The sequence below is a fragment of the Falco punctatus genome (assembly GCF_963210335.1).
Source record: "Falco punctatus genome assembly, chromosome: 1".
Taxonomy (NCBI): Eukaryota; Metazoa; Chordata; class Aves; order Falconiformes; family Falconidae; genus Falco; species Falco punctatus.
In genome coordinates this window covers 104,588,796-104,603,470 of record NC_137580.1, presented here as the reverse complement: position 1 = coordinate 104,603,470, position 14,675 = coordinate 104,588,796, and the positions used below count along the sequence as shown (strand labels likewise).

The 14,675-nt window shown below is 49.1% G+C and overlaps 1 protein-coding gene across 2 annotated transcripts in view; it reads right to left on the bottom strand.

Moving 5' to 3' along the window:
- The window catches only part of CAMKK1 (calcium/calmodulin dependent protein kinase kinase 1), a 99,673-nt gene that overhangs the window by 76,748 nt on the left and 8,250 nt on the right, over window positions 1-14,675 (bottom strand). The window contains exon 1 of one of the 2 annotated variants that reach the window (XM_080365392.1): window positions 5,721-7,413. The exons of the other annotated variant lie outside the window; for it this stretch is intronic. The gene's annotated coding sequence lies outside the window, so the exon portion shown is untranslated. Of the gene's footprint in view, window positions 1-5,720; window positions 7,414-14,675 lie in introns of those variants that run through there. 2 annotated transcript variants of the gene reach the window in all.

The following is a 14,675-nucleotide window of genomic DNA, read 5'->3' as shown; positions in this document are numbered from 1 at the left end:
AACAGTTGCCTTACACCCCTTTGTGCCAAATTCAGTGACCACAACTCATCCTCTTGCAAACTGAGGTCAGATAACGAGACTTGATCCCATAAAGATAGTCAGCCTTGGCTCCAGAGGTGCTGTGCTTGAGTGTGGCAGTGACCTTCCTCAGCTGAATCATTAGCCCATGTCTGCCTATGCCTCCCGGCCACCTTTCACACCCTGCTTCCCTCCAAGAGCTTCAGCTTCACCACCAAAACCATCTAACGTGGACAATGAGCCATTTCTGGCAGCAGAAGGGAAGAGATCCCAGGCAACTTGCTGGCCTGAGGATGGAGAGAGAGGCTTACACCCAAAGAAACAGCCCAGAAACACCTGGATGTTACAACTCAAGTCAAAATTACCACAAAGCAGAAGCTGCCAGCATTGATGAGAAGGATAAAAAAAGCGCTGAAAAACTCCACAAAGGCTCATGATAACAGCTGCCTGCGGGTGCAGGTACAAGATTAGCAAAGGATAAGCCGCTTTTCAGCATCATTACAGCGCATGCTGCTAAAGCTGCAGGTGGGTTGACACACACCTCCGAAGGGTTCAGGCGGAGGTCCCTGGGCCCGACAGCTCAGCTGTGACCACAGCCCAGCAGCTGCCAGGGTGGCACATGCACTTGCGCACCTTCAGGGACACACAGGCACACAAATGTAAGCAAACAGCTCAGATCCCACCAGCGCCTCATCATCTACTGCTCTCCACGACAATCCTATCAGATGCACAAACCAGGTCTCCAGGAGGGAGGAAAACCCAATGGCCTTCAAGCAGAGTGCACAGAAGCTCCACTGTGAATCTGCTTCACGCTGACGCAAATACGTCCCCTCTCCCACACTAAAGGCACCCTTCAATATAAAGGGTAATTACCAGCTCTCCTGCTACAGCTACAACATCATGAAAGGGCTGCTCCCTGTTGGGATAATCGCTCCATGTGCCTGTCTCTGTCCAAGACAGCAAGACTTCACCGGCCACCTCCAGCTCTCCCAGCCAGCACAAGCTAGCTGCTCGCGGATTACAGACCAGCACGCTGCTGCAGCGCTTCCAGCTTACGCCTCTGGCACCAGTGAAAAGCAAAGTTAAAGACAGACAGGTCCCTTCAGCAGACAAATAGCTGTACCTTGGGGAAAGAGAGAGGGAGGCAGAAAGAAGCTTACTGTTATCCTTAATCCCTTTCTCTAGGAGCCTGCTACAGAGGTGTAAGGACAGTCTCACCCCTGGAAATACTCGCTCAGCTGTCTGCGTCCAACCTGTGGGCAAGGCAGGTCTGCTCCCGATGTAACCAGCAACACACTAATGCAGCTCTCTCTCCTGGCAGCTGAATTCAAAGGGGACAGCAAGGAGCAAAGAAGCACTAGGAAAACACACAGAATAAAATGCTTTATAAAGACCCACCCATGACAAATCCCTGGTTTCAGGCTAAGGGTTTCACCCTGCTCCAACTGGAAATCGCTGGTGAGATTTCACTCACCCCTCTGCTCCATGACAGCACGAATCCCAGAGAGGTTACACACTTCACGTGGATTTCTCAGCCCCCGGGAAGACTCCCTCCCACCCTGCAGTAAGGACATCAGTAAAGTCAGTAATGACAAAGCTGCCCAAGGATGGATGTGCGCGCAGCCACCACCGCGCTGCCCTGCCGCCGGCACTGTACCTGCTCCGTGGAGGACTGCTGACTGCGATCAAGGCAACTCCATCACCACTCTTCTTAAACAACCGGAGCTCTCCGAAGTCATTAACTCATATAAACATCTCATGTCTGCTTAGGGAGCTCCGTTTTTACAAGCATTCATATGTGAAAAGCAATCACTGAGCGCATTTAAGAAGAGGCGAAATCAAGAAAGAAGCTTTTGTTATAAATAGTGGAACATTTCTCTGAGTGCACGTTGTGTAGCTTGGCTCCTCCGGCTCTACACCACATTGTATTTTGTGTCACACAGCCTTTAAATCCTGTTACCTTCAACATCTGCATCTTCACTTTAAATATCTTGCTTCCCTGTACTGCTGCCTGTTTTTCAGAAAGTCAGAGCCAGCCAGAGCATTTGTGGCCTGCCCAGGGGAGACACTAATCTGACTGGCTAAAAATTTTTACTTTCCCCTGCTTTCCCAGCCTTCTCTCCTCTTCTTGCTGCATCTTGACCTTTAGACAGTTAAGTTTTTGAGTCAGGGTCTGTCGCTGACTCTGTTATTTTAGGGCACCATCCCCATCCCCACAGTATGAACCATAAACAACAGAAATGCAAAATTATGCTTGTACAGGGTCTGGTCCAAAGCTCGTTGGAAAGTTGTCTCTCTCTTCAATGGCATGTGGACCAGAGCCATAATACCAGCATGAGCAGACAAGAGCTATTTGCAAAGCTAACTATTTGGGGAATACAATTATGCAAAACCATGATCTTCCAGCAGAATGTCTTCGCACTTTCCAACAGACCCCCCCAAAAAAGGGTGTGCACACGTATATGTATGTTTTTATCAAGCATTTTTGGCATAGGAAGCCTTCTGATGCCATGGTGACGGATGCTCTTACAAACCCTTAACATAATAGATACGGATAAACCTGATGCCAATTAGCAAAGCAATACTGCTGTGCTTACATGATCCACAGCTACTCTGAAAGGGACAAAAATCTAACTCTCATGAACAAGATCAAAACAAAAACCCAGATCCATTGTTAAACAGATTAATCAGACTCTGGGAAAGCTCATCAGGGATTGGGTTCAATCTCCACTGTTGTTATTAGCATAAACCCTGTACAGCGGGAACAATAGGCTCACTTAAGTCCCACGCTCTCCGTTTACTTTGCAATGAGACTCCTCTCGGGCTCACAACATTTAACATACATGCTTTTAATTAAGGGGACAGGGACATGAGGAAGAGTCTGGCTGAAATTTATACTGCAGCAAAACAAAACTGTTAATGGCCCTTTTTATAAGGGTAGGGCTACCAGTCCCTGCTCTCCCAAGTGAAGCCAGCGTGGGAGAGAAAGGAGCCCCGGCGCCAGCATCACCTCCCTGGACCCAGCAGGGACCTGCTGCTGCACACCAGGCACCAACCCACGTACAAGAGCCAGTCCTTCCCCAGGGAGATGACAGCCATGGCAGGGAGAGGAGAGCTAGGGGTGACCGTATGCAAGGTGGATAGAACTGTGCTGTGCTGGCGAGCAAGCCCAGAGCCGACGGGGCATCGGCCACCGTGCTGTGCCTGGCCCATGGGCAACAAGGCACCGATGGAGGGATGGCAGGAAGGCTCCTGCTCGCCTGCGCGGCAAAGGGACGGCCGAGAACACGACAAAGCACAGCCCCAAAGTGGTTCCCTGCAGCTGCGGGGACCGGACGGGGCCCCTCGTGTGCTGCCGGCTCCTGGGAGAGGCTGCAGGGATGTGTTTGTGGGAAGTGGGTTAACGGCATCCAAAGAGAAAAAAAGTCTCCGCAGGAGTGCTGACAGGTAAATGGAGCGTGGGAATGACAGCCTGCCGAGAAACAACATCCTGCGCCCCTCGTCGGGCATCAATCATGCGCTCCCAAAAAATCCCCGAATTAGAATTAAATATGACTTTGCCGCCTCTGCACCAAAAATCATTCATTCCATAAAAAGCATTTTCCTACATCTCTCTTATGACTCCTCCATTGCTCTCCAGGCCCCCTCACTCCTCTCCCACAGAGGAGTCATTTGATCAAGGCACTTTTCTGATTGCAGCATTCTGCAAACTTTTTTTGCAGAAGGGTTAAACGAGCACATCCCTGCAGGGACAGCCAAGGTTGGAGGGAAGGACCTTCCTCTAGTGACACTAGTGACAGCAAGGCGAAGCAGAGCCCCCCCGCTGCAATTGAGCATTGCATCTACTTTGTTGAAGGCAGAGGGAGTCCCACCATGCCTTCCACTGTGATTTTAAATTTTTCCTCCAGACGTGCAGATTAGAACTAAAAAATGATCTCAACACATACTTTGTTTGCTTAGGTCTTGCTGAAGCTAAGCAAATGCTTAAGTATGCGTATTGCTTAGGGAAGAACTGCTGGATGGGATCACTGCTTTGCTCACCCAGTGCTCCAGGTGGGCTTCATGGGAATTAGATTTTCCAGTCACAGCTCAGGAACCTGGGCAGAAAGAGAGATGCCGCTGCATGGTCTTACCTATAGCAACATCTAACGATGGGTCCAGGGAGGATGAGAAGCTAGCATGCCCTGCATGCTCATGGATTCAGAACCAGTTGCACATCTGAGACAGGTAAGAGTCATCTTCTTTTTTTCAAGCAGTTACTGTGCACTTTTCCATTCCAGTCCAGAGGAGGAATCACTGTTGTAGAAGCAGGGAGTCCAAGGTCCTGCTGGCAACCCAAAGCTTGCAAGCCAAGTTTTACTCCTGACTGTCATCACTTCATCACACAGAGCCAGACACATTGACCTCACCTCGCTGCTCTTCCACAAAATGGGGCCAGCAGCTCCTCACCCCAGTGCTGGGAGGCCTGAGCCATCACTGAGCATCTCACTGCCCCATCCACCTGCAGATCTCTCACTTCCACTGGTGCTCACACCAACTGCCACGCTGTCACCTTCCACTGCTCTAACTCCCAATTTCATAAATCAGTTGCGGCACTTCCATCTCCAGCAACATTTAACTGGGACAAATGCCAACATATACATTGCTTGGTGAAGAGCATACAGAGCCGTAAAACCAACCAAAGGTTTCAAGTGGTAACTAATCAGCTACAACAATGAATAATACATGCACTTTCAAGTGTTTGATCATTTCCTGGATGTCTCCCATAAATACCTAACCAGTAAAGCATGCCTTGGACAGTGACACTTGTATCTTTTTCCTGTCTGAGCTAATTCTGTGCTATTTACTTAAAATAGAAAATTCAGTAGGAGAAAGACAGGTTGAAAGGTAACAGGATTTTGGGAGCATTTTGAGCACTCAAACTTGCTCTGAACAACGAATACTTAATCCAAGTGTTTCATCTTTTCTCAAACTTAAATTATTCTATAACAAATGTTATACACCCGTTTGAACCCCTTCAGCCAGCCAGGCTGCTGGGCAGCAGCCTTCATCAGCAAGCATCACGCATGATGCTCGCTGACCAAGCTGCACCCCTGCCAGGGCAGAGCTTGGGCATGCAGCCTCATGGAAACCAGCACCAAGATAAAAGCCTAGCCTGAAAAATACAGCCCAAGCAGCCTTCACTGAAATACAAGAGCTTTGCTTTTAACTGAGATGGAATTTCTAGTTCAGGCTTTTGAAACCAAGTGTTGTGTTTAAAAAAAAAAAAAAAAAAAAAGATGATAAAGAAACCAGTGCAAATCTCCTCCCAGAAAGGAAAGTGGACTTGTCAAAACAGCTGGAATGCCTTGGGCATTTGCTAAAGAAGGGGCTGGAAAGCGTCAGTATCATTTGGCTTTTAGCAAGGCTTGAATGAGCTTTACCCTTCAGATGGAGACTGGCCAGTCCGACAGGGGTTAATTTACACCACTGAGCCCTGGTGTCACGAAAGACACCCCAGTGTGGGCAAAGGGTGCCAAAAGCTGCTCACCGCTGCCGTCTCCCCAGAGAAGCCTGTCGGGTGACGCGGGTCTCTGCACCGCGGCAAGACTCTTCTCTACCACAGCACAGCGATGCTCAGCCGTCGTCACCCATCCCATCAGGGCTGAACAGGTTTTTAAGCTACACATTTAGAAGGAAGGTGCAAAAAACCCCTCACCCACCTTAATATTCCAGCTGGTGCCTAATCCCTTAAACTCTCCTGGAGAGGTGCTTTTCATTTCCAAAGAAAAGTGAGTTAATGTTCTTGCCAGTGCTGTTAATCAGAGCAGCAAAGCCTCTTTTCGTCGCACAGGGCCCAGGTGACTGTTTCCAAGGGATTAGCTGTTACCACATTTAGTTCAGTAAAGGGTTTATCTCAGTCATGTTCACAAAGGCCGACTATGAAGACATTTGCCTGTCGAATTCCCACGGGCTGACACCCTGAGCAGCCGCAGAGTGCGCCCGGGGAAGCATGAAATGGTAATTGCTGGAAGTAGGGACCTCTTACCACTCACCAGCACAAGAAGCCAGGCCAAGCGGCAGCTCTTATTGCAAGATACAGCCACTGCTAGCTGCCAGCAGGCTGGGCTGTCCAGAGGAGAGAAGGGTAAGGGAGCTGGGGGCAGGCGAGGGAAGATTTTCAAAGCCCCCCACCAGGTCAGGCACCACATCTTTCAGCAATCTGTTTGCTAATGGTCACAGCAGCTGCCATCAGGGATGTCTGGTTGCCAAAGCCATGAGCCACGTATTCCAGAGAGCCTCTGAAAACTGCACGGGGTGAAACTATTGGACTTTTGCCACCAACTTTAATCCAGAGCTCAGTCAGACTCTGCTGAACACGGCAAGCCAGGAGCAGTGCTGAAGGGAGCACTGGTGTCTGCAGCCATCCTGAAGGTTTCATAGAAGACAACCAAGTTAGGCACCCAGGCTCTTCTCAGACCAGTGCGAGCTTCCAGCTGATGAAAAGGAATCATGTTTAAAAAAAAAAAATAATAAAAAAATCTAGATTTTGTGCACTGTTGTTTCCTCTGGCACTAGCCAAGCATTTTGATTCTTAACTCACCGCCTGCTCCATCCTCTTTAGCAACCACTCAGGTTTGCATTAGTGCCAAGGACAAACACTGAAGCTTTGGGACTGCTTCCTGAACTCCTCAGCAGACCAGAGGGAAATTCATATTTTCCCTCTTGGTCATCAAGAAAGCAGGCTGGGGTGGGGCTGGAAAGATTTATAAAGCCCCAGGTGCCCAAGAATAAGAAATTCCACTCTGATGCTTCTACCCCTGCTTCCCCCAGCCTTGAAGGGGACTTTGCTGGCATCTCGCACCAGCTGGCCGAGCACTCACTGACTGCATCATGCCAGCATGCCCACGGGCTGCCTGCAGCCCCAGAAAGGGTTCTGTGCACCAGTGTCAAGTGGCTGAACGAAGAGTCATCAGAAAAGAGGGCTGATGCCCGAAGCACCAGTAAGCAGGACATCACTGGGCATTTAGAAGAATGACAAAGGCAGTTCTCACAAACGGAGGGGGGAAATAAAGGAGAAATGAGACTGAAGATTGCAAACCATTTCCTAGTGTTTGGCATGCTCTAAAATTAGTGCTATAATGGATCTCATCAGCCAGCATTTATTTTCCATTCTGAAGACAAGAATTCAAATAAGCAAGCTGCAGCAAGAGAAGCACTTGCTTAGCTGAGCAGCCAACCCCTAACCCAGGCAGCAATGCAAATGCAAACCTGCCTGCTCCATTCCTGCTGCCTCTTGCTTGGGAGCTTTGCAAATGACAGCTCAAGCTGGAGACCCATTTTGTTTGACCACATCACAGCCCCCACCCCTCAGAGGCAACAGAGCCTCAGGAGCCGGAGCCGGGGGGGGGGGGGGGGGGGGGGGGGAGGGGCGCAGGCTGCCCACGGCAGAGTTGCTCCAGAGATTTGCTACACTCATACAACCGTACAAGACGACTGAAAAAGTCCCAAAATTACTCTGCCTGGACAGGACCTGACGCAGCAGGTTCCCCACCACAGTTTGGGAAAGCACTGCTATCAATCATCCTGATGGATTTCACTGCTGCTGTCCCCAAGGAACGAGCCCTGTTCAGCCAGCTCATGCCTGGGCAGGGAGATCCCAACAGCTCTGCTGTCTCGCTGTGGCTCAACAGGGACAGCTCTCACCTGGCTGGGCTCAAACCCACTCTGGCCACAAAACCAGGTCACCAGATCCCAGGAGGATGTGCTGGTACCATCAGCATCCCACCTGGTGTTGTGCTGATCTGCCTACCACCAGCACCTGGCTCCCAAAGCTCTGGCACAAAGGCTTCGTGGGTTTTTAATTGAAAACACAAGCAGCAAATCACTATAGGTTTACCTTGCAGCTCTCATAGCTCCCCTCTCTTTCCAACATGCACGCACCAGGTAAAGGTACCCAACACCGCACGAGGCTGCAGAGCATCAGAGCCATGCAGCAATGCCTGGGAAGCTCTGGAAAGGCCACCAAGCTCGGCCAGGAGCAGCAATGTGAGCACTGATGTGACGCACCCATTGCTCTTTCAAAGTTTCAGAACAAATCCCTGACGGCAGAGGAGAACTGGCAGCATCACTCAGCTACAAGGTGTCAGAGATATTTCAGGCAGCCAGATATTCCCATGAAGAAACCCAGAAAAAGTCATCTCCTCACTCCCCCAGCTGCCTCTCTTTGCATTATTGCTAACATGGATGTGACTCACTAGAGTTGGGTTTATATTAAACTCTTGAAACAGATTGTTTGGCTGTTATGTAAATCCAGTAAATGTTAAAACACCAGAATAAATCAGTCAAGCAGCTACCAGAGCCAGCTCTCTCTCCAGAGATATCCAAGAGAATATTTTTTTTTTTTTAAAAAGGGGAGAGGTGGCAAGAGATGAAGGGGAAATAATAATGATAAACATAAAAGAAATAAATCACAGCTGCCTTTCAGCAGAGGGAGAGCTGTGCTGGCGGCTGCAGCACCCCCATCAGCGCTGCTACCAGTGTCCTGCCCAGCTACATACTGGCAAATCACCCAGTTGCTGCTCTGTGCAAGTGAAGTTACGCAGCATCACCTGCACAAAACACCAGCTCTGGGTCAGCAGGACTGTCTCTGCACCGTGCCACAGGACAGAGCATGGAGACCTCAGCAGATGCTGAGGTTAAGCAGTCAGCCATACCATGCTTTAAAATAAAATAAACCCCAAACCAGGTACGAAGGTGCTACCTCCCATCCTTACCACTGGGCAGGAGGTTCTGCTTTAGGAGATGCCCCTTTCCCGTGGAGCAGAGGGTGTCTGCCACCCAGAGAAAAGTCTCCTGCTCACCACGACACCAGCAAGCAGGCACAGGAACAGATTTTAAAATTTGCAAACACAAGTGTTTTTATTAGAAATCTGACTCCAGGATTTTCAACAGTCTAGAGGCCAAAGGATTAGTCAGAAAAATTATCTGGCAAATAATCTGCAATAATAAGCAAAACCAGAGCATATCACCATCTGCTCACAGATCCCTCCAAAGACAAAAATAAGGAGGCTTCAAATTAATGTCTTCACTTTGTAGCTAATTGTTTGTAACCAAGCCATCAGGATCAAAATGCTCCTACACCTACATTAGCAACAAAAAAAGGAAGCAGGTAGAAATTAGGACCCCAAATGTTAGTTGCAATGTCAAGCGCATTAGTTGAGCTGCCACTGGAACCGGCCACGTGGCTCAGCCCCAGCACCACATTCCCCACCAGACTGAAGAGCAGCTGGAGCCTGGGGGACCCTGGATGCACAACCCCCACAGGATGGGCACGCTGGGCAGGAGGCAGCGACCTGCCTGGCCTCCGGGCTGGCACAGCACAAGCTCCACCTCTAACAGCCCCAGAGATGAAACCATAGAGCAGCAGCGTCACAGCATTGAAATGAAGCCGAAGAGATCTCTGAGCTGTTTAATTAAACACCGTCTGGGAAAGTCTCTGCTTTTATTAAACACTGCCTCAAAAGAACAGAGCTGAGTAATCCACCAATGGGGAAAAACACACTCTTTAGCTACAAGGTGTTATTATTATAGGCTTAATATCAAAATGGCTTGTTCAGCTTATAACATTAGACTGAAGCAAACGCTCCCAGCCTTGGCAAGACTCCGAGATACTATGGATCTACATTACACACCTACATAAGCACTTGACGTTCCTATGGAAAGGAGTCTCCCATCTGGAGAGGTAAGGCACTGATTTGCACCAGGTTTCCATGGCACAGCAGAGCTGGTCAGACAGATTACAGCAGCGCGTGCGTGTTGTACTGGGCACCAACAGGGATGGGAGCCGCCACTGCAGCAAGGTCAGTGACAGCAGTGGCAGGAGTCGATCCCATCGACTGGGGCCAGCAGCAGCAGGCAGGTAGCTGCAGGAACTCCAGGCACGGCCAACGTAAGCACAGGCCATCGGGGAAGCGCTCCGCAGGTGTCCTGAACACCGAGGGCACCTTGCTCAGCACCACATATTCAACACCGAACTTAGATCCTGCTTAACCTCGAGCTACTGCTTCCTCGCTTTCCCCTTCTGCAAAACAGAGGTGTTCGCATATAAATGCTTAGATAAAAGGCTTCGGAGCAGCGGGTTAAGCAGCATTACTGCTGCTGAGCCTGCCCTTGGGAATCCATCCGGAGACAAGCAGCCACAGATTGCTCCGTGCCACAGCACCGGGCTGGGACAGCACCATTGCCACCCGCGCCCGCTCACCTCCCCGCAGGTGCAGCCAGGCTGTCTCCATCCCCCACACCCAAAATATAAGAAATAATCCCTACAACCTGAAACTGTGATGTTTGAGGCTCTTCTTGAGCCTTCAGTGAAGAAGAATCTCTCACTTCTCAAGTTGAAAAACAAACTCTTTCTCTGTCTTTTATTTGCTAATTAAATGTGCTCATTGTATTCAGATCTCATTTTTTGGTGCATAATGTTTTGCCCATCTGTTTGATTAAAAAAGAACCCAACCGCACAGCTTCATTAAGCTAATTAGACACATTCAGCCATTGGTTAATATTCTGAAGTACTTTACAATTATTCTCCCCAGTTATTAAATCTCCTCTGAGGATTTTATTTTCTGTGCTACACTCTTTATTAGCCAGCACCCAAGTCCAACTGCATTTGCCCACTCCTTACCCACATGCAAACATCCCACTGACTCCCTCCGTGGTCTGTGACCCAAGACATACAGGTAATTTTGTGCCTGGATCTGACACAGTTCAGTCCACCCTGACCTCAAAACACAGCATCTTCCTCCCATCTTCCTCCCTCTGTGCCACAGAAGCTCCGCACTGCCTGCCCAGGGACAGCTGGAGGATGACAACACGTTAAAAAGACCACCATGGCACTGGGGAGCCATGTCCAGCTGAAGACTGGAGGATTATTTATCTTTCAGGGATTTCTCCGTCCCAGATTTACTCCCCATCTGTACTTTTAAAGGGAAAAACTGTCTCAGAAAAGCTCAGGACCACAGTTCAAGATGGGCCATCCTAGAGAATGAAAACTAACACCAACTGAACTGGTGTAGCAACGGCACAGCCATGCGGCACCATGCAAGCTGACCTCGCTGGCAGTCCTGTGAAGGCTTCTAAGGTGACTTCTTAGGGTTCAGGTTTCTGTACTAAGTTGTCATCAAAGCTACTTGCACCTTGGGCCCCCAACACGCCAGTCTCCCCAAGCTCTCTGCGCCATTACAGAGAACATGCAGCAGTTCTAAGGCTCCGTTTCCACATGTCCCAGCATCGCTGCCCCACCGCTCCTCCAAAACATCCAAAGCTTTGACCAGCACTGCCCGCCGCCAGCAGCCCTGCCCCAAACCAGAGCAGTCCCTGCTCAGCCTCAGCCACAGGACGAGGATCCTTCAGGATGAAGTATTGCAGGCAGGCAAAGGGGACAAATGGCACTGGAAGGATGGCAGGAAAGAGCCTGGAGATGAGAGAAGCAGCATTGTCACCTTTTCCTGGTATGAGCAGAACTCACAACTGGAGCGCCTCACCTCTCCCTCACCATAACATCTTCCCTCCTCTACCCAGCCATCCATTTCCCAAAAAATTTGTAACAAATCTTTGAAGCCTTAATCACTGCAAGACACTTAAGAGTCCAGGAGGACAAAGGCTCCAGAAGCTGGGTGGCCAAGGTGGCCGGGTGGGAGACAGGACTGGCAGACAGAGATATACAGCAGATGTCTGGCTTGCCTTTTGCACAGGGTCTGGTGTCAGAAGGAAGCCAAGTTAATTTTTTATTTATTTATTTATTTTTTATAGCAAGCTCTGACATACATGGTTCTAGTCCCACCTCCTGGCCCCAACTGACACCAAAACCCCCACTCTTGAGAAAGAGCTGCAACAGATAATGATGAAAATCCGCATTCGTGTGCAGTATGGACCCGTGACGGCTCTTCCTTCCTGAACCAGCACTAAACCCAAGATGTAGGTCAAGAGCTTCTAGAAAACAAGCCAGATCATTTATAGGAAAAGCCACACTGAGTCAGGCTGTGCATCCACCTTGCCCTGATTTCTGTCTCCAACAGGGGCCAGTACTGGATGCTTGGAGGGGTGGCTGGCGCAAAATTAAGAGCTTAAAAATAGTAATGATAATCAGAAAAAAAAAATACCAGAGTTTGCCCTCCTGACAGCACTTCCCAGCTTCAAGCAGTCACTCAGGGAGCCCCAAGAGAGCATCCCTGAACTTGTCTACCACATTTTGATGCTATTTATTTTTTCAGCCTCCAGAGCACTGGAAGGAATTAAGCTCTGCGATGTGATGAGCACTGCAGAGAAAGCAGGATATATGCCGTACCTGCTGGCCACAGGGGGAGGTTCAGGCACCCCTAACACCCCTCTCAGTGCCAGAGAGGACACACTCACTGCCCCCATGGTAGACCCCAACACAGGGTCAGCAAGAAGCTGCCACAAATACTCTGTACAGTGCAACAGAGCAAGAAGGAAAGGAAGGGCCAGGGAAGCAGCTGTCCTCTATTTGCTTCTGCAATCCCAGCCCAACCTCTGTTATTTGGATTTAGAGAAAACAGCCAGTATTCATTCTCTTGGTATAAAAGGTGGTTACACTTGCAAGAAATCACTTGGTGGTAATTTAACTGAAGGAGGAAGAAATTTAGAGGTTGATGCAGCTGTGATTTGACACAGGCTACACCGGGGCCCTTGGAAAACCTTAATTTCCTTCAGGCCAGCCTGTTCTCCTTGGTTCGCACTGTAATTAGCTTCCCCTGACATCCAGGCAGAGAGCCTAGACCAACAGTTGAAAATTTGGCCAGGTTATTACAACCTTTCAATAGCCTGGCAACAGCACCAATTAATATAGAGCTAACTGCCTCGCTATAAATGCTCTAAGGCGCACTGAAAAGCAAGCTTTGGCTCAAACAACTTCTAATCAAAGCAGGCATTAAAAAGAGAGCTTAAGAAATCACCCCCAAAAGGCCAGTGCTGAACTCCCTTGAAAGTCCAGCCCCAGCTGGCACCTGCACAAACAAGCCTGCTATGTTGGAAAAGGAAAAGCAAGGAAATGGAAGCAAAGGAAAACCCTACCAAATGACCCAGGGTTATCATTTGAGCTGTGGTTTTTCAAAATGCTCATATAATACAACAGCATCTGTGACATACTGACCATTCAGTAGTTGAATGACACGCCTAGATTTAAAAAAAAAAAAAAAAAAAAAAGACATTTTGTTCCTTCCTTAATGCCTTCTTTAATTTATCTTCCAGGTTTTGGGGTCCCTTCATGGGTGCGCAGCTTTGGTGAAATCTTATTCCAGCTAGACGCAACAGCCAAGGATGCTGCAGCCCTCTGGAGAGGGCAGGGATGTAGCACCAAGCCTTATTCCTGACAAGCTCTGCCTCTCGAGCACGTGGCCTTCCTCTGGGGAGACAGCCAAAACGAAAAGGGAGAGCACTGAGGGCTGGGTCCAAGGTCCTGGGAAACACAAACCAAGCAGCTCTTCCGCATCTCCCATCACCAGCAGTATTTCTTTATCTTGGCCTTAAGGAGAAATTAAAGTTGCTGAGGACTAATTCAGGCTGTTCTTAACGTGCCACCCAGGAGCAGGCGAGCTCTGGTGCACATGCCACCAGCCATGCAGGAATCAAGGGACAAACAGGGCTGGAAAACCAATGTCCACATTAGTCAAACTCAAGAGCAGTGCTGGCTTTCAGCCAGGGGTTACTCCAGATGTTCTGCCCTGCATCTTGGGCTTTGGCTGCTTTACACACTGCTTTCCTCGCTCATGTCCACAGTGAGGACAACTATCTTGTCCCTCTGCTGAAAGGGCCACAGGTCCTAACACTAAAAACGCAAGGCTGCAGATTTTTAAAGGGACAAATCCAATGTTTCACTTTTTTCAGGCTGAATCCACCTCCTGTCGCTGACTCCAGTCACCTTCCCAGCACACCAGTTCAGGGAAACCAGTCAGTACCCATGGGAGTGGAAGCAGCATCCCACCCACCCATTCAGGAAGAATGCAGCAGCCTCACAGGGCAAGTGGACCCCCATTAACCCAAGGAGTGCAAACAAGGTGGTGGGTGGTCCTGTCTCGCCAGCACCTGATGAACAGTGACCCAGGCGATCCATGCCAAAGCTGCTAACAACAATAGCAGCCCCAGTGTTACGTGAGCTATGGATTTTCATCATCCAGCAAAATCACCAACCCCCCCTCAAAGCCAGAAATTCCTTCGGTGGTTTCTTCTTTAAGTTGGCCAATGGTTTACTATTTTTTTTTTTTTAAAATTTACTTACTTCTTTAAATCCTGCCCTCTGGGTTAGCTGAAGGTTACTATTGCCTGGGACAGACCTGCAGTGGTACACAAATGCACTGCTGGAGGGACACTTACCCTTCAGTTTGCTCCCCTCACTCCCATGTTTCCTATTCTTTTCCCTTAAGGCAATGTCTGCAGCTAAATGAACACATTACAACAGAAATTTTATACTTAATTTGTCCCTTGGGTGTTTTGCTGACCCTACCGAGAACTATATTTAAATGTGCAATTTCCTGGCTGGGCTCATTTGCAGTCCCTTCCCCCCAGCTGCCTATGCAAGCCTGGCCCAGAATCCAATTAGCTACTACCACCCTTTATATCAAAGGCATTAAAAAAAACCCCTCAAACAAGAAAAACAAAAA